Source organism: Bidens hawaiensis, unplaced genomic scaffold (assembly GCF_021521415.1).
Source record: "Bidens hawaiensis isolate Kalapana, Puna unplaced genomic scaffold, B.hawaiensis_p1.1 tig00005796_1, whole genome shotgun sequence".
In the NCBI taxonomy this organism is placed as follows: Eukaryota; Viridiplantae; Streptophyta; class Magnoliopsida; order Asterales; family Asteraceae; genus Bidens; species Bidens hawaiensis.
The window spans coordinates 89,429-110,456 of record NW_027491380.1 but is presented as its reverse complement, the minus strand read 5'-3'; positions in this window follow the sequence as shown (position 1 = coordinate 110,456).

The window sequence follows — 21,028 nt, the reverse complement described above, 5'->3', positions numbered from 1 at the left end:
GATGACCATGTACAACTGCATATCGTACTATGAATGATTAACTATTAATATTTCCTCACTAGTTTTGATTTCGTATGTCTCTTAATATGTTCTGCATGCATAATGACATATAGACAAATTATTATACAAATCAAACGTTTGAAGGGCTTACTTGAAAATTATGATCATAACTACTTAGGTTTTAAATAAGGATTGCAGTATGATTAATGGGGGTCTTGAGCTGATGTTCAACTCAATGGCTGTATTTCTCTACTTCAGCTTAAGTTTAATGCTAAAATGAGTGTTAACTTCTGATCAAGCTTATCTAATACTCATAATAAATGATTACTCGGCCAAGTGGGATAATGTAAGATTAAATATATAATTATCTATACTTATATATGGCCATTATAATCATTTATATTATAATAGATCAAAATATTATTTATACCTTATTATATATCAGTTTGGTAATTGTTGATCGACCATATTACCTATAATTAACTTATAAAGGGTTTTTCCTTGGTTGTATATAAAGAGAGATAAATATTAACATCATAACCTAATCACACACATAAAAATTGTGTGTGCATTCTCTCTCCTAAAACCGAGTTCCTCTCAAGAACCCTAACACCATCCTTAACTATACATCCTAAAGGGGAACTCGACCAAGTCGACAACCATGTCATCTACATCATTCTCTTTTGCGATTACTACTCTCCATGCTGTAACAGATACACATATAATTATAGGTTTATCATATTATTCATGTTATCCATTATCACCATGAGAAATTCGTCAACACGTATATGTATTATGTTCAACAAACATTGCAAAAAGAAACAAGTAATGGTCTTATAAAAGTTTACTTTGCATGACTACATATAATATTACTAAATTAAGAATTCACCTCAAATTTGTCCATCTTAAAGATAAATAATTTCCAATTTGGTACAAGACTACAAGTGACCAGTGACCATTTTGATATCCTGACTTTATGTCCAGTTCAATATGTCTTCTCATAGCATGAGCATCATTTATTTGAAGATGTGATTAACGGATTTACTTGATAATCATCTAATTATGTTTTTAATCAATTATATTCGGGTTGAAATTCGTACTGAATCGGGTTGAACAAGATCCTTATTAGGCCAATAAAAGATAAAAAAGGTTTTTTTGTAACAGGTTCGCGTAAATTCAAATATCGGTTGTGACATGATAATCATCTAATGGTTTTGGTTTTATTGGGATGACTTTCTGTTGGGCCTAGTTTTGTGGTTTGAGCTTAGTTCGTTAATAGTTTGGTTTGTTTGGACTTGGGGTTTTGGGTTTGTATGTGAGCCGAGAACACCTATGTGTTCTCGGTGGGCTTTTTGGTTGTTTGGGACGACCAGGTTGTTGGTATTCCTATATATAGGTGTTATGATGTATAGGGTTTGGTTGTTCTTTCTTTGTCATTCAGTTATCAAGTATTGTAAGTGCTTAAGCACCCGACGTATTCTATAATATACGTGTTTTGAAGCAATATTGTGTTATCGTCTTGTGCTAATTAGTGTTCTTGAATCAGCGAGTATAGGTTTTCCGCACCTATACTTGTTTTATTGATATCATAATTGTAGTGATCCAGATTTGGGACTTACAATTGGTATCTGAGCCTTAGACCTATTTAGGCTCGTTATTGTGATATCAACGAATTCAAGATATCAAATTTCTGGTGGTGTTCGTTTTTCCGGCGAGTATACGATCAGAGAAGAAGATCAGAGGTAATTTTGACCAAAGATTGCTTTATCTTTGGAAATAATTTAAATCCAACTAAAATAGGGATTTAGTTGTTACCAAAATCAATTGGTCAAACGAGTTATTTGGTAGTTCTCGGCCCAGTACAGACGATTCTCGGCCAGATTAAAGAGTTCTCGGTCAACAACTATAGTTTTCGATAAACACTTGTGGTTCTCGGTCAACTTTGGTGGTTTTCGGTCAACTGTAAGGGGTTTTCGGCCATTCTTAAGAGTTCTCGGTAATCAAGTGTTTTCGGTCAGCAAGGGTTCTTGGTCAACATCTGTTTTCGGCCAAACTTAGTTCTCGGTCAAAGGAGTTTTTTGGCGGGAAAAATTATATTTAACGAAATTTTTCCAGAATACTCCTTATAAGTAAAAATCCATTCTTGAAAATTTTGGCGAAAACAATTTTTTTCGGGTGAAAATCAGTTTAATCTTTTTAATTACTCAACGGATTCTCCACAACTCATCTCAATGTTTGGAAGTACTCTTAACCAGTCTGCTCCCTCACAAGAAGTATATCAAAATTCATCTGAGATAAGTTTTAAACCATGTTATTTAAATTGTGGTGAAAAAATAGAAATGTATAAGCTTCTTAACGACAGTCTAAGTAGAGATATGGAGAGAATAAAGTCAGAAAATTTTAAACTTAAGAAAAATGAAAAGGGCTTTCTAGACAAAATAGAAGCACAGAACAAGGACATTAAAAGTCTTAAGTATGATTTTAGTATAAAAAGTTGTCACCATCTAGATGCCAAACAAGAAATTGCTGAGTTAATTGCAAAACTGGAAGCCTCCAAGTTAAAGATCTTGAATCTAACTAGTAAGTTTGAAAATGTTGAACTTGATTTTAAAAAGTTCGATGGTTCAAGCAAAGTAGTTAACTCAATGATTGAAAATCAATTATGGTGGAAAGAAAACGAAGGTGAGAGTATAAGATATAGTCAAGTACCCCCACCATACAATGAGAACTATACTAGTCTTCCTCTAACCAAAGAACAGGAGGAAAATATAAAAGACATGAGGTATGGTAAACAGGTTCAATCTGAAACTGTTGGATTAGGATCCCTAGAGGAAATCAAGCCTGTTTTTAAATGTGTGAACAATTTTGATGTTTCCACTTCATGTGCAGATATAGTATATGATGTGCACAATTTTTTTAGGGTGATTTTTTGTGAATTTTTGGCGGGAAATTCGGAAAAATTTGTCTTGAACAAAATTTTTCCTAGACGCTTCTCTTGAGTGGGACATCTTTCTTGAGAATTTTGGCGATCATATTTTTTTTTTGAAAAATTTTGGCGGGAAAATCAGATTAATTCCTTTAACTACTCATTGGATTCCCACAACCCATCTCAATGTTTGGAAGTACTATTAATCGGTCTGCTCCCTCATAAGTAGTATATCAAAATTCATTTGAGGTAAGGTTTCAACCATGTTCTTTAAATTGTGTTGAAAAAATAGAAATGTATAAGCTTCATAACGATAGCCTAAGTAGAGATATGGAGAGAATAAAATCAGAAAATTTCAAACTTAAGAAAAATGAAAAAGGTTTTCTAGATAAAATAGAAGCTCAGAAGAAGGACATTTCTAAGCTTAAGTCTGATTTTAGTGTAAAGTCTTGTCATCATCTTGATGCCAAACAGGAAATCGTTGAATTGACTGCTAAACTGGAAGCCTCCAAGTTAGAAATTTTAAATCTAACTAGTAAATTTGAAAGGGCTTAACTAGATTGTAAAAAATTCGATGGTTCCAGCAAAGTTGTCAACTCAATGATTGAAAATCAATTGTGGTGGAAAGAATATGAAGGTGAGGGAATAGGATTCAGTCAAGTTCCCCCACCCTACAACCACAATTATGTCCCTACCCCTGTTTCCAAAGAAGAGGAAGAAAAGGTAAAAGACATGAAGTATGGTAAACAGGTTCAATCTAAAACTGTTGGATCAGGATCCCTAGAGGAAATCAAGCCTGTTTTTAAATGTGTAAACAATTTTGATGTTTCTACTTCATGTGCAAATATAGTATATGATGTTGCTTTTGATAGTAAAGGGGTTCAGGCTAGTGAATATGAATCTCATTCTAACGTGTCATCAAACTCAGATGACACCACAACTCAAAATTGTACTAATAATAATACACAGAGTTGTGGCAACAAAGGGAAGGCACATAAAAAATCAGGACAACAAGGACAGTCTCGTCCTCATAGATCCTCTGGATGTCCATGTGTTGATAAATCATTGGGTGCTTTTTATATCAAGAGACAAACATGTTACCACTGTGGCACGCCAGTACATATATCCAGAAATTGTGTTCATCGTCTATATGTTCCTTAATACAAGCAAAATCAGAAGGCTGCGCCAAGGGGCAAGAAGAATGGAAAAACCTTTCCTAAGAAGGAATTCCAACATGAGGCAAGTGCTTCCGTTAACATTAGAAGAAGGATGAAGGCGTGTTTCGTCTGCGGGATCGGCAGGCATTTGGCAAAGGAGTGTCACTACCGTGCTGTTAATAGACAAGTTTCTCAAGTGAAAGGTAACAAGTTTCAACCGAATCCAGTGGTTAAACAAAATGCTTATTTTAGAAAACCACGGGTATCTGCACAACGGGTCACAGATACTCAAGGATTCAAAGCTAATATGACAGGTTTGCACTCAAATGATTTAGAAACTTTAAAAAGAAAATAAATTTTCAGAAATCAAAGAGTGTTGAGAGTTCTAAGAGTTCGAATTCAAATTGCTCCACTCCAAAGTCTGTTCTCTCAAATTTCACTAAACCAAGACAGACTTGGAAACTTAAACTCACAAACAGAATCAATGACAAATGATTATGTTAAAGATGAGAAAGATATGAGTTAGCAAGAGGTCACATATGTTGATGCTCAAGGGAACCCCAAGACATTTATGACTTGGGTTCCTATGTCCAGCTGATCCCGTTATGCGTGTAGGAACAACCTCAAATTCATTGTTTATTAAATGGGTTGTTCCAGGCACATGACAGGGCAAATATCCATTGTTTTTAAATCTTTAAACCATTAAACGGATTATTTGTTGCATGGACGGGAATTTTATTGTGATAGAACGTTTTTAATCTGCTCTCTAAGTGTGTAGGAACAAATCAGGGAATACATTGCATATTAAAAGGTATGTTCCAGACATTCAACTCGCAAGGATGCAGAATCTCAAAAAAAGCTTATTCCTCGGGGGAGATTCTCACAAATGAAAAATGATGTCTTTAAGATAAAAGGTAACCGTATCACTTTGGTATGAAAGATTGATCAATCAAAAAGATTTTAAAATTTTAAACTTTTACAAAAATAAAAAATGTGTTCACGTTTAGTTTTTCAAGTATAGTTTTTTATTTGGTTTTGTTTCAAAATTGAGAAAATGACTTGAACGTATATGAGAAATGATAGTACATCAGTTGGCTGACTATCATAGTTTATTTTTTTTATTAAATACTACGTTTCGATGATTGAGTCTTTTTGAGGTTAAATTTGTACATAAATTAGGGGGAGAAATTTAGAAAAAAAAAAATTCAAAAAGAGTGTGTGTGTGTTTAATAAAAAAAATAATGTATCTATGTCTTTCAAACTTCACTCTCGCTTAAAATTATGTCGGCTGCTCAAGTTTGAAGAACATATACTTGTATATGTTTGGTCCGGTGATCTACTTGTAGATTCACAGGATAGCCATTTATTTAAAGACTGAAAACATCTGGGGCGATTGTGATGTGTTTTCGTGTTTTGAATTCTTTGACTTAAAATTATGTCAGTAATTCCAAGTTGGAGGGACACGTATTTTCATATTTGTTTTGGTCCTGTTAACCACTAGTGGTCATACGGGATAGCCATTTACATGAAAACTGAAGAGTGACCGAGGTGACTGAGTTCTTAACATGTGTGTCTTCTGTAACTTTCTGGAAAGTGATATATTTATTCAGTTAACAGCTTTTCAGAAGCTTCAAAACATTTTTAAGTGAAAATTGATCCAACCTTCGGAAAGTGATAGATAAATTGTTTCTGTGTGTCTAACGGGTGAAGTTATTAAGCTTAAAAGGCTCTAGAACAGTCATTGATTTGTCTGGCAGCTTTCCATGATGCGTAAAAGTTGAAGTGATATACACTAAATTTGCTAAACTTACTCTGGAGAGTCATTTTGAAGAAATGTGCATGTCTCCATATACATCTCTCCGAATGATAGGCAGAAAAGCAATTACCCAGTCATACACGAGCCCGTTAGTGTCTTGATCACCAAAAATATCATGTTTCTAAGTTTTTGCTGAAGAAAAAAAGAGAAAAACAAAAAGAGAGAAAAATATATAATAAAAAAAATATAAAATAAAAAGGATTATTGTGAAGCAAAAATAAAAATAAAAAATTCGTATTTCAAAAGCTTAAAGGGTCAAACTAGAACTACAGAGATGGGGGCACAAAAGTAAGTCCTGTCATGTCTCGAATGAAAGGCCTGTAAGTTCGGATGGCTTGTAAGTCCAACGTTCAATCTTAAATCTTAAATTATTGTTTGTTTATCTATAAAAAAACCTTTGATCAAGCACTAGGGGGTTGGAGTCAAATTGGGGTGATCTGGGGAAAGCCAAATACCTTTTGAGAAGAGATAGGAGGCATCACAGGTCCATGAGTGATGTCCATCTAAGCTTTATGCCGAACTGAACCTAATTCATATCACTGATGCAATGAAAATCATGCTAAGTTCGTTATACCTGCTATCAACCTGTCTAAGCTTTATGTCGTTTGTCTTCTCTTCACATGTCCAAACCATCTCAATCTCCACTCTCTTATCTTGTCTGCTATGTTCGCTACCCCTAATCTCTCCCGAACCCTAATTTATATAATAATAATAAAACATAATCATAACCTTAAACTAATTAATTAATTAATAAACCTTAACCCTAATTAATTTTAAACTAATAAACAATTAAACACTTATATTAATTCAGATGATAAAGATAACTACCTAGGCTAGAATCCCCAAAGTTACGGTTATTAATTAAATGGGAAACTCAAGTTATGAAACTGGGATCATAAAATAGACCATTGATAGAAAACCCGAACAGGACCCTTGAATTTCAAGAAAACGCCTGTGGATTTCTAACAAGTTTTAAGAATCACCGGTTTTATGAATTAAACCTTACAGCGCGGAAATCAAAGATAGCAAAGCAGACTCAATTAACTTAATAGACTAACATGACAATCAAACCTAGACGGACTCCTTATGAAGAACTAAATCTAGTAATTCCGACAAGCAAAGATCTATCAATAGCCTACCACCTTACAACTTTTTAAACTAGCAGCTCACTTTTATCTGTTTAATTGATTTTATTGTTTATATGTTTTTAATCGATATTAGTCATAAACAAGTCAAGAACACACAGTAAATGACCTAACAAAACCCTATCCTATGAAACAATCAACAAGGACAATGTGAAACAATAAATCCAAGTAAACAAAACCAAGCAATCATACGCATTAATTAAATCAAACTCAACAATTTACTTAGAACATAAAATCCATAACGAAACGGAATCCAAACAAAATCAAACCGAACAATGGTTCATCACGACCTAGGTAGTTTATGGAATTTAGCCTAGCTTCATATAGTATAAATCAAATAAAACAAGTAATACTGAAAACATGGTGAAAATCTAATAAACGAAAGATTAAAGGCGATAAAACCCGTAATCTCCAAACGTGAACGTATAAGTCTTCACTGGCTGTCCTCTTGACTTCAAAATCACCAAGAAACGCGAAAATATGCTCCAAGAACTCTAAAATTTGGTTGGTGGCTTCAGGGTATGTTCAGGTATAAGTTAAAGATGTTTAAATACCCAAAACAAGGCCCAACTCGAAGCAAAAACGAATTAAAAAATCCACCAGCACTCCCTAAGCACCGCGCGACCAGGGATGGAAGCCTGGCCGCGCGGTGTGGCATGTCTCCATAAGGGGGCCGGTCAGACCAGTTTTCTATTCTGACCCTTCCTGATGCGTTCCGGATCTCCGTTTCGGCTCTTTTTAGCTCGATTTTCGTCCTTTTTGATCACGCTCAACTTCGGAACCTACTAAACATAAAAATGTTAGTAGAATACAAATCTCAACTAAAAACGAACAAAAACTATTTAAAAATATTAATTAAAATATACACGGGAAACATAAACATTTAGCATTATATCAAATATCTCCACACTTATTCTTTTTTCATCCCTGAAAAAGTTTGATGTAGTTGGATCAGATTCGAAAAATACAATCTTACAAACATATAGGTTAATTTTTAAAGCTCAGAAAAATGCAAAAACCGCGATCAACGATATTGTTGTCCACTTAAACCCATGCCTTAATCTTTACCCGGACAAATAAGATCCGATAAAAATATTACTCAATGGTTTACACAATTAGACCCCGCTTATTTTCAGCTTTTACCGGACCAAGCCACCCCAAATTGAGTTAAACCTCAAAATTAGCAGAATTAAAACTTTTGTTGCTCTCTTTTTTTTCATGAATAGTTAAGACGATCAATGGTATTGTTTTCCACCTAAGCTTAAGCATCAAAGTCTACCAAGAAGCCATTAGATACGATTAAGGTTTAATTACTTAATAGCTAGTGTTCCCCATAACATGACATACCCTCGTTATCAAGCAATACCCCGAACCCATCACCATAGGTGAGTATGCAAAATTTCATCTGTAGGGCTTACATGTAGCGTGTCCATTGTGATCCGTTTCTTAATGGTAATGAGACGCGGGCAAGGGGACCCCACATGGCTAACAGCGTGGATTATCAAGTCTGTAGTGTATTTGTACTTTTGTACTTTTGTGATCATGTTTATAGACTTATAAGGGTTTGCTCTTTTTGGCTTTATTTTAAATATCCACAACCCCACTTAGGAATTGTGAATACCCAGATGAATAGATTGCATACAGACCCATGGTCTTCGGACCCGAAGCATCACATCAATACAAGATTTAAGGTTATAAAACCATACGCCAATGAGGTGTAAAACACTAAACTAGCAGTTTATGATTTATATCACAGGCTACACGGCATACTCTAACGTTAAACCTACCCAAGCATCATATGATAACGTATTCAGATTTTTAAACTTCATAATATTTCCACTTTTTCATACCAAAATTTGAAGCTTGAGTATGACCCGACCTTTCATTACTTATCTTCCACGGACAAAACGCTTTACCCACGAAATATTTTCGTTTTAACCATTTTATCAAATTGCCCTTTCATTTTCAAAGCTGAGCCTACCAACACATCCCAAGTTAAGTGCGTTTTCTTTTATTTATCTCATATTATTAGTAGTTTGAAAAACCAATTTCCGTTAAAATCATCATCTCCCACTTTAACGCAACATAAACTAGACTCAAGGGACATTTTTTTAAATCAACTAAAAACTCAAGTACGAAAACGAAAACAAAACTAAAATTAGTTGAAATACTTGAATCCCATCCCCACACTTAAATTTTGCATTGTCCTCAATCCGGGCACGGGAAACACGACTCGAAAAAATTTAAAAAACAAAAGCTAAAATTATAAAAAATAAAAAACAAAAACCTAAAAATAAAAACAAAGACATAAAAATAAAAATATAAAAACATAAAAACAAAATACAATGGAAAAGACTTAGCTGGTAATATGCGAGACTGTCAATGTGCCAATCTAATTCCATGGGTGCTCCCTCACCGACCGCTCAACATGAATTGGTAACTCAGTCTCTCTTTCTGAACGGACATGGCCACTCCTCTCGACAAACCTAAGAAACATCAAACATAACATCTAACAAATAAAAGTTACTTATAGGTTTTCAACATCCACCAACTTCCAACCCGCCAACCCAACCAAATAGTCAAAAATAATATCTGTACAGACCAAATAAAAGCAAAAACATCATAAAAAAGTGAAAACCAAAACATCATAAAAGATATAAACTCCCATGTCAGCTCGTCAACTCAAGATCAATCCTCGTCCTCTTCTTCCTCCTCCTCCGACTCCTGCTCAAAATAGTGGAATGGCTCTGCATTATCAAATTCCGGATGACCCGAACCGTAAACTCGACCCGCTCGGACCCGCAACATCCGGCTGTCGAAGAGAAGCAGGCAAATCAATCCTCAAACTAGTCATCAAATACCTCATTTGCTCATCTTGTCTTCTCTGGTTCGCCTCTATCATCTGTCTCGACTCATCCCGCTGCTCGGTCATATACCCCTAATCTGATCAAAACCGGACTCCATCCGGTCATACAATGAGTCCACAGTAATAGTCTCGGGGTGAGGCTCTCTGACCGGGAACTGAACACCCGGTCTCTTGGATCGGTGAAGCGGCCTCTGGTAACGTGTCGGTAAACTGGCTCTCATAGCCGCAGCAGCCTGTGTGTTCGACGGTGGATGAATCTGTTGGCCCATCTTAACATCCTCCAACGCTAACGGGTCAGTCGTCTTCAAAATACCCGCGTTTCTCAAATCCTTGACTCCCACAAACTCTCTTTCGGGCCCTAATCTCATATACTTCGGTTTAAACCTATTTAGCACACCCAAATTTTTAGCAATAAGTGTGATGTATGGGCCCATATCAAGCTTTGACCTATTTTTGGTTCCACCACGTCTCGTCCGATGAAACGAAACTGCTAAAAGACTCGCGTAATTAGTCGGAACCTTCTCAACCATCGCCAACAAGCAAAAGATATCCAACCAGTTTACTTTGTTATCGCCCGAACCACGACTAATCAGTGTATTCACCAATACCCGGTGAATAAAACGAAGCACGTGATCCCGAATATCCGAACTAACCATCGATCCAGAAAATGAAGAAATCACAATATTGTTCCAAAACGCAGCCAACTCGTCCTGACCTAAACTTACCTCCTGTTTACTTGTAAACGCAACTCGAATACTTGTCAAAAACCCCGGCTCCTTCACCGCTTCCTTCGTATAAAACCCGCTTACTACCGCAAACTGCACCATAGTCATATCATATAACTCTCTTCCCAAAACAAACGACACCGCATCTGACTGGGAAAAATTACCATCTTTATATTGAAAAGTGCTCAAAAATTTCTAATGTCAGCTCATGATAATGCGGTTCGTCTAAACATAGCATGGCCTTAAATTTCGAACCCAATAACTCCTCAACTCTTTCTTTTTGACCAATCGTACTCAACAAATCCCAATCAATCGTCTTAAAAATAAGAAGTTCCGAATTGATTAACTTACACACTCGGCCATATTCTTGCGAATTCTCCTCGAACTTAAGCAGTGAACTATCCATGAGGTTTGAAGCTCTTCTATTTGCCATAATCGCCCCGTGTTGGTATACAATCTCCCGAGTACTCGACCCCATAAAAATAACCAGGTCCGGCTCGCCTCGCGGTACCGGACCTCTTTTTCGTTTCCCTACCTCTTTCGACATCCTAAACACAATTAAACAAGCAAACAAACATGGGAGTAAGTAAATAAACTAAAAAGAATAAAACAAATTATTTTTTAAAATTTTCGGATTTTTTAATTTATTTTTTTTAAATCAAAATAAATTAGATTTGGAAGTCCGGGTTACAAAATAATTCAAACCGACTCGCTTAAATGAAAATAGAATAAGTGCGAATGGTTTATATTTTTACTTAAAAAGCTAACAGGAAACCAATATTCTTTGGAATTTTACTAGTTTATAAACCCGAAAACATTCATACCAACTCAATATTTATCACCCCCTCCCGGCACTTTAATTGTCCCAATTAAACCCAAGTGCCGACAACTCGAAAAAATGAGTCAAAAACAAGCGAAAATCACACTTTGGTAAAATATATATTGCATAAAAAATTGTGTTCGGGCTTGTTTTAACCACTAAAACATCAATAGTTCAACATCTCAAACCACATTCCAACGCTAGATACACTCGGTATAATCCCAAACCGACCCAACCCGACCGCAACCAAAAACAACTTGCATAACCCAACCAACCGCACCTAAAAACTCAAATAAACTACCAAACCATACCAAACCGCAACAACATCTTACTTGAACGAAACCCAACAACAAAGTTAGCAAAAACTAATCTAAAACTAACATTAAATTACACAAAGATTACAAAATTTACAAGAAATCATACCTTAGTGTAGTATAAACCCGGATGAACTTGCAAAAAAAAAAATAAGAACTAAAGTGTGTGCAAGTGAGAGATTTGGTGAATTGTTGGTTAAAATTGATAGTGGGTTATGATATTAGGGTATAGGAAAGTGATTATGAGGTTTAATTTGAATAATAATGGTGAAAAATTGAAGATTTTGGTGAAGAATTAGGTGTAAATCGCAGTTAGGGTTCTTGGGGAGGAGAGGGGATTTGAACATTATGGGGAAAATTGGGATAATGTGGTGTAAACAGTAAAAAAAATCGGATATTGGAGCTGGTGGCCAGCCGAGTCGCGCGACCGGTGTGCGTCTGGGCTGCAGCGCAGCGCGGCGTGCGCTGACTGATGGGTTGTGTGACTCCGCTTCGCGCAGAGGCTATAGGTAAAGCCCGTCGTGCGCGCGACGTGCACTTTTAACAGAAAGTTACGACGTTTTTAAGCCTATTTTGCCTTAGAAAAATTTTTAGAAAATTACCAACTCTTTCTTATGCTCATTTTATGTTATCTTTACGTGTAAAACTTAACTGACATCCTTGAATCCTCGTAAAACCTCTCGTTATGGTGATGATGATTCCTTGCATTTACTCGACGACGCAACAAAACTACAAAAAACTAAAGTTAGTGACTCAAAGAAACGAAAAGAAACTAATGAAATTATACAAACTCTACACTTGAGTTTTCACTTAAGAACCCCGTTGCTGATTTAATTTGATGGATCGAGGGGAGTTTCCCCCACCTCGTTTGAATCCTCCGGCCCTCCAAGATAATGCTTTAGACGATGACCGTTTACTTTCCACGAAGTTCCGTTGTCTGGATTCTCTAACTCCACCGCTCCATACGGGAATACTTCCTTCACCAAATAAGGTCCCGTCCACTTGGATCTCAACTTACCTGTAAATAACTTCAAACGAGAATTAAATAACAATACTTTATCACCTTTTTTGAAGTTTTGACCTCCCTTTAAACGTCGATCGTGCAACACTTGCGTCTTCTCCTTGATATCCAACGATCGAGAATACGCCGCATCACGAAGTTCCTCTAACTCATGAATTTGAAAATACCTTGTAACACCCCGTAACCGCATCGGAAACGTAAACGGGATGCAACAGACACCTCTGATATCAACCACATTGTTTATAAAGAAAACTGAATGCATTAATATACTTCAAATTACATTATCTTGTATTCCGTTACCGTCTAGGTGATACACACATCACACACTACGATACATAATTCTATTTATTATAACGTATCCTAACATCCCGCACGCAAATCTTACACACATCAAGCACTTAGCACATAAGCAATCACTTCATCTTAGTTGTACCTGAAAAGCATGTGAGAAAACGGGCCAACTAAGAATAGTTGGTGAGTTTCACAATTTAAGAAAACCATGATAAATCCATATCATAATGTAATATTATCTGGGGACACTGTTAACCCAGAACACTTCCAATAACCTCTGGGGACACTGTTAACCCAGAACACTTCCAATAACCTCTGGGGACACAGTTAACCCAGAACGCTTCCAATAACCTCTGGGGACACTGTTAACCCAGAACACTGTTGCGGGACCTTACAATATTAACAACTCAGACAATTACCATCTTAGTACATTACCGTACGGTTCCCGTATAATAAACAATATATATAAATCCACGCAAATCCATGCGTTCATTAAAATCCACGCAAATCCATGCGTTCAGTAAAATCCACGCAAATCCATGCGTTCAGTATGTACTTAAATATTTCAGTAGTAACATGCTTCCGCCCCGGGAAAACATTTAAAAACAGTTCAGTAAAAAGGGGCTCGTGAAACTCACCTTAGCACATGCAAGCAGGTAACAACAATCAATATCAGTTAACCCGTCCAATCTGTAATATGATCCCTACGATCATTATTATACAATTATTGTTTATATAATCTTTAACCTTATCAATTGGTACATCTGGGGACACTGTTAACCCAGTACTGTACCTATTCCGGGGGCAATGTTAACCCAGAAACACTTCTCCGGACTCAGATTGTGATGTCGTTTAGAGTTCCATGGTCACAATTACTATTAGTCGTTTTTCTCGTTTTGCGTGCCTAGCACGGTTATTCGTTTTTATGTTTCAAAAATGAGTTTGGTCACACACGACCCGAAAATAGTCGTTGACTTGATAGTTTAAGTAAAGTTGTGAAATTTGAGCTCGGTTTAGACGCCCCGTTTGGCCGCGGGACCCGTTTCCGTCTTTAGCGTACCGGAAACTGTTAAAATAGGTTAAAATTACTCAAATCATCCGAATTATTTTTGGATGATTTATTTATACTTGTTTAACTCATTTATATGAAAATAGTTCATTTTTAGGGTTTTTATACACCAGTCAGCTCGCTTAAGCGAACTTCACCGGTTTACGCGTTTTAACTTTAAAAGTTTGATAATTAGCACAAATAGTTATCCGTTTACTCTCGGATCTTGAAATTTTGCACAAATCACTTTTTAACAGTGGGGAATTTTATAAAAATATTTCCAGAATTAATTTCTATATTTAAAATTTATTTATCTATTTTTAAACACCATTTAAACACTAAATATGTCGTAAATACCAAACGATCTTAGAAAAATACCAAATTTTTCCTGGATGTCCCCTGCCATCCACATAGTCCCCTGTAATTTTTCCAGAACCAAAATCTTCTTTTACATGCCCTTTTTACTAAAACCGAGCTAGAAATCCCTAGAACTCGTTTAACCGAAAAGCCACATAGACTTCTCCAACAGACCTCAAATTTGGTGTGTGACTTATACATGATATGAAAAGCTTATCTGAAATTTTCCAGAATTTTTCATGATATTTAACTATTTTTCACCATTTTTGGCCAAAACCGAGCATTAAATTCACCAAATATTCATCCTTTATCCAAAAATTACCAAAAATTCACAGAACTCATATTTTCATGTGTTTAACACCTCTGTAAAATTTTATGACCTAACTCTAAAGCATCAACAATCTGTCCAAATTTCCCAAATCCGAACATAACCGAATATACCTTTCGTTTTCCGCCACTACAAGCTACAAACTCATCTTTCCGCCTCATCTACCACTAAATACAGAGCCTACAAACAACATACCACAATACCAAGCAAGTTACACTCACGATCAAGCCATTTCTTTCATGGTTACGGTTATGATACTAAAACAAAGATTTAACCGTAAAAATTCGTTTTTGATTCGTTTAACTCCTTTCTTGGACCAAGATCCCTTGTATAACCCGTATACAACACTTGATCATGCAAGAATCGGTTTTCATCTTTGAAACCTCATTTTCTTGCAAACAAACTCAAGAAACGAAGATGGAAACGTATATAATTCGATCTTTACCTTGGTTTTTCTTGTTAAAAAGTCTCGGTTTTAGTTTGTGAACTTGAGAGAAAGGATGAAGATTGTGGATTGTTGATTGAAAAAAGAAAAAAAAAGAGAATGAAGCCAAGGGAGGCCGATCGGAACCCATAAAGGGTGGGGTGGGACCCACATATTCATTCTTGGCCACTCATTTGGATTTCCGTAATCCGGATAATGTTTTGGATAATCTGGTTCAGTTCGTTTTTGGTTAAACGTTTAATTCGGCTTAAAACGAGGCCTAAACGGTCGTTTTTCGGCTTAAAAATAAAATTTATATAAAACCGATTTAAAAACTTTAAAAACTTAACCCATGACATTTATTAACTTGAAACGTCATATTATTAGTTATTACGCATCTTTTTCGGCTTGATCGATCGTCTCTTGCTCGGTTTGGTATTAAAGGTTTCGTTTAACGTACCGACGTACTATTAAATCGAAATCCTTTCTCTATGCTTTAATCCACTTATCCCGAAGCTTTAATACTTCGTAACATCACTAAATATCATATATCTCGTCTATAATTGAACCCTCGATTCATTCGGGTTTCAATAACTATCGATCGTTTGATCGCATATTCAATACGGCGAATTATATATTCACGTACAATCAATACAAGGAACCATGTATTCTCGTATGATTACCATGGTAACTCATGTACCCGACATCACATATGACGTAACTAACGTCTATCGGTTAGGGTATACCTGATTTCGTCGGAATCGTTACATACCTCTTCCTTGCAGCCTCAGTAAGATCAACATTGACTGTCTTCAACGCCCAAAACGCTCGATGCTCCAACTCAACGGGAAGATGACATGCTTTACCGTAAACTAGCATAAACGGTGTAGTACCCAACGGTGTCTTGTACGCAGTTCTGAATACCCATAGCGCGTCATCCAACTTCTCTGACCAATCTTTTTGACTTATTGCCACCGTCTTCTCTAAAATTCTCTTCACCCCTCTATTAGCATTCTCGACTTGACCATTCGTTTGAGGATGGTAAGAAGTAGAGGTGCGATGAGTGACTCCATAACGAGCTAATGCTTTCTCCATGACGGAATTACAAAAATGAGTACCTCGATCACTAATAATCGCCCGTAGAGTCCCGAAACGAGTGAACAACTTCTTTAGAAACTTCACAACAACTCTAGCATAAAAATGAGTACCTCGATCAATAATAATGCTTGGGATTCAACCCACTTTGAAACATAATCTATCGCCACTAAGATATACTTGTGACCACCGGACACGGGAAACAGTCCTATAAAATCGATGCCCCAAACATCAAAAATTTTAAGAGTTTGTATGGGGTTTTGAGGCATCTCGTTCTTAGATGAAATATTTCTGGTGCGTTGACAAGCGTCACAAGTCTTAACAAATTCAACCGCATCTTTTACAACCGACGGCCAATAGAAACCACTATCAAATACTTTCTGAGCCGTGGCATGCGCTCCATGATGACCTCCCGTTAAACCTTCATGCACATGCCTTAGAATATTCAACCCTTCTTCTTTCGACACACATCTTCTAAGAATCCGGTCACCACCAATCTTGAACAGAAACGGATCGTCCCAAACATAGCGAGTAACATCCCGAAAAAACTTCTTCTTTTGTTGAGTAGTCATCCCTTTCAACACAAGGCCTGTAGATAAATAATTTGTAAAATCGATGAACCATGGCAAACCTTGGTTTTTGGTGGTAATAAAATCAATTGAAACATGCGGGAATCTATCACCAATCTCTTCCTCACGAATCTCTTCTCTTTTCGGATCTTCTAAACGGGAAAGACGATCCGCCACAACATTCTCCGCCCCCTTCTTGTGTTTAATCTCTATATCAAACTCGGAAAGTAAAAGAATCCACCGTATGAGACGGGGCTTCGCGTCTTTCTTGTGAAAGAGAAAATGCAAAGCTGCATGATTGGTAAAAACGGTGGTCTTAGAAAGTACGAGATAAGAACAGAACTTGTCAAATGCAAACACAACGGCTAAAAGTTCCTTTTTGGTGGTGGTGTAGTTTTCTTGGGCATCATTCAAAGTCTTGCTTGCATAATAGATAGGGTGAAAGTGTTTCTCACGCCTTTGCCCCAAAACCGCTCCAACCGCATAATCGCTCGCATCACACATGAGCTCAAAAGGTAAATTCCAATCCTGTGACACGAGAATAGGAGCACTTACGAGTTGACCTTTCAGAAACTTGAACGCCTTCAAACACTCCTCATCAAGCACAAAAGGAACGTCTTTATCTAATAATTAGGTCATGGGGCGGGTGATCTTTGAAAAGTCTTTAATAAACCGCCTGTAGAAACCCGCATGACCGAGAAAAATTCTTATAGCCTTAACATTTTTCAGTGGAGGAAGCCTACTAATCGTGTCAATGTTCGCCCGATCCACCTCTATACCATCTCGTGAAATTTTATGACCCAAGACTATCCCTTCCGTCACTATAAAGTGATATTTTTCCCAATTCAACATTAACTTTGTCTCGATGCATCTAAAAACATCCTCTCATGATTACCCAAACAATGATCGAAAGAATTACCGTACACCGAAAAATCATCAATAAAAACCTCCATGGATGTCTTTATCATATCTTGAAAAATTGCCACCATACAACGCTGAAAGGTAGCCGGAGCATTACACAACCCAAATGGCATACGACGATACGCATATGTACCATACGGACATGTAAAAGTCGTTTTCTTTTGGTCTTCTGGTGTGATTGGAATCTGAAAATAACCTGAAAAACCATCACGAAAACAATAAAATTGCTGACTTGCGAGACGCTCCAACATTTGATCAATAAACGGCAACGGGAAGTGGTCCTTTCGAGTAGCATCATTCAACCTCCGGTAGTCAATACAAACCCTCCAACCGGTAACCGTACGTGAAGGGATAAGTTCATTCTTTTCCTTCATGACAACCGTCATCCCTCCTTTCTTTGGAACAACTTGAGTCGGACTTACCCATGGAGAATCCGAAATAGGATAAATTACTCTGGCATCCAACAACTTCAGCACCTCTTTCTTGAAAACCTCTTACATATTTGGATTGAAACGCCTTTGGGGTTGAACCACCCGTTTATACTCATCTTCCATCAAAATCCGGTGGGTATAATAAGCGGGGCTAATACCTTGAATATCTGAAAGTCTCCATGCAATCGCCCCTTTATTCATCTTCAACACCTCTATCAACTTCAACTTTTCTTCCTCACTCAACTTAGAAGAAACAATAACGAGCAAATCCGAGCCCTCTTCAAGATACGCATGCTCTAAATGTGACGGAAGAACCTTTAATTCCAACGGAGCGGGTTTTTCGACCTCGTTTTCACAAATAATTTCACTAACCTCCATAATCTCCGCTAAGCAAGAAACATCATCTACCACTTCGTCCTTACCATCCTCCATAATTTCGTTAACTTTTTCTCCACATCCATTCCAACCAAATCGGTTCCACAAATAAAATCAAGGCACTTATCCAAACCCGGAATAAAAGAATTAAGAAAATATACCGAATGGCATGGACCACTAAAATCATCATTATCACCCGGGTGCTTCATCGACTTTGCAATAACATAAGTAACATTCTCATCACCAACCCGAAGTGTGATCTGCCCCTCATACATATCGATAAGAGCTTTAGGCGTTCTCAAAAACGGCCTACCAAGAATAATGGGAACCTTCTCGGCGGCCTGCATGTCAAGTACTACAAAATCAACCGGAAATACAAACTTGTCAACCTTAACTAGCAAATTTTCAATAATACCTCGCGATACTTAACCGAGCAATCCGCCAACGACAACGACATACGAGTCGGTGTAAGCTCCCCCAACTTCAACTTCTCAAACAACGAATATGGCATAAGATTAATACTCGCACCCAAATCCACCAACTCATCATATCACTTCCGAACGTACACGGGATTGTAAACACACCCGGATCCGATAACTTTTCCGGGACCCGATTCAACATTACCGCCAAACAATCTCCGCTAAGTGGAATAGACGAAACCTCTCCAAACAGATCTTTCCTCTTGAGCAAGTCTTTCAAGAATTTCACATACTTTGGCATGTGTTGGAGGGCTTTAACAAACGGAAGATTAATCTTTAACTGTCGGAACATATCTAGAAAATGCCCGTATTCCTTCGTATACTTTTGATTCTTGAGACGAGCGGGATAAGGAACACGGGCAATATTAATTTCGGGTGGTGACCTAAATTCAACCGACTTTCTCTCAACTTGTGGCTCGATAATTGGTGTTTTAATTTGTGACTTACCCAGAGCCTCCATCTCAATCTCTTCATCCACCACTTCCTCTTCTTCAACTCCAACCCTTTATTTAACAACCTCAGGACCCAAAACCCTTCCTCTACGAGTAGTAATTGCTTTCATTTGTGCGGCCAGATTTGGTTTAGTGGAACTCGAAAACTGTCCTTGAGACCTTTCATCGAGATGACGAGCATTATCACCAACGGACCTTTGAAGGTCAAGCAAAGAAGATTGTTGATTCTTGAGGAGCAAATCGTGTTCGACAAACTTTTTCTATGTAACTTGATCCCCTGCAAGATTTGCTTCATCATCTCCTCTAGATGTCTCATGCCTCCATTAGAATCCTGCACATTATTTTGAACATTAGTACCATTGTTATTATTATTATTATTATTATTATTATTATTATACTGACCTTGTGCTTGATTGTAAGAATTTTGATAGCTGGATGGTGCGCCTGACAAATGCCATTTGGAGTTATTCTGATTTGGGTTCTTGTAGGTGTTCCAATTCTGTTTGTTGTTGAAGTTGTTGTTGGGGAACCTAGTCTGACCACCAACAAAATCGACCTGCTGATTCATCACCGGGCACTCCAAAGTGCTATCTCCACCTCTACAAAACTCACACTTGTCCACCTTCGTCTTAAGTTCCTTCACCTCTCTAGTTAATGATTCGAAAGCAGAAGCCACAGTAGTATCCAGATTAACCTGGTGTACACCTCGAGAAGCTGAGGATGTACTGCTAACGAAAATGGAATTCCCGCATCGTGGCCCTTTGGCGAGGTTAGATTGAGCAAAGCTTTCAAACATCTCGTTGCATTCGGTGACGTTTTTCCTTGCCATCAGGTTACCTCCAGCAGCAGTGTCAAATCGAACTTGGGTTTCATATGTCAGCCCGTTGTAAAACTTTTCCATGAGAGCCCATGGTGTGAGAACATTTTGTGAGCAACGAGCTAGCATGTTCTGGAAACACTCCCAAGCATGACAATACTGTTCATCCGGCTCCATGTGAAACGAGTGAATCTGATCATGAAGAATAGCCGCTTTAGCCGTTGGGAAGTATCTTTTGATGAAGGCTGAGCGCAGTGCTTCCCAAGTAGTGAACGTGCCAGGTGGCTAAGTGTCAAGCCAACGAGCCGCTTCCCTGCAAGTGAAAAAGGAAAAAGATGTAAGAAAACGACATCGTAAGTTGCATCTTGTAAATTAAAAGTTTTCAAAACGCGATAGAGCCAGTTAATGTATGCCGGTGCATCCTCGTCATCGTTCCCATGAAATTGATTAGTTTGAATGATATTGTTCATGAAGTATGCCGGAATCTGCCACGAGTTGGGATTGTCGATCTCAGGAACGACGATGCATAACTGGTTTCCGGTTAAGCCATCGAAGGCTTGAGCAGCAATTGTCCTATTGTCGGCCATTTGGACGTCTGGTTGAATTCCCGGACTATCTGGTGGTGAACTGTGCGGTTACGATTTTGGTGTA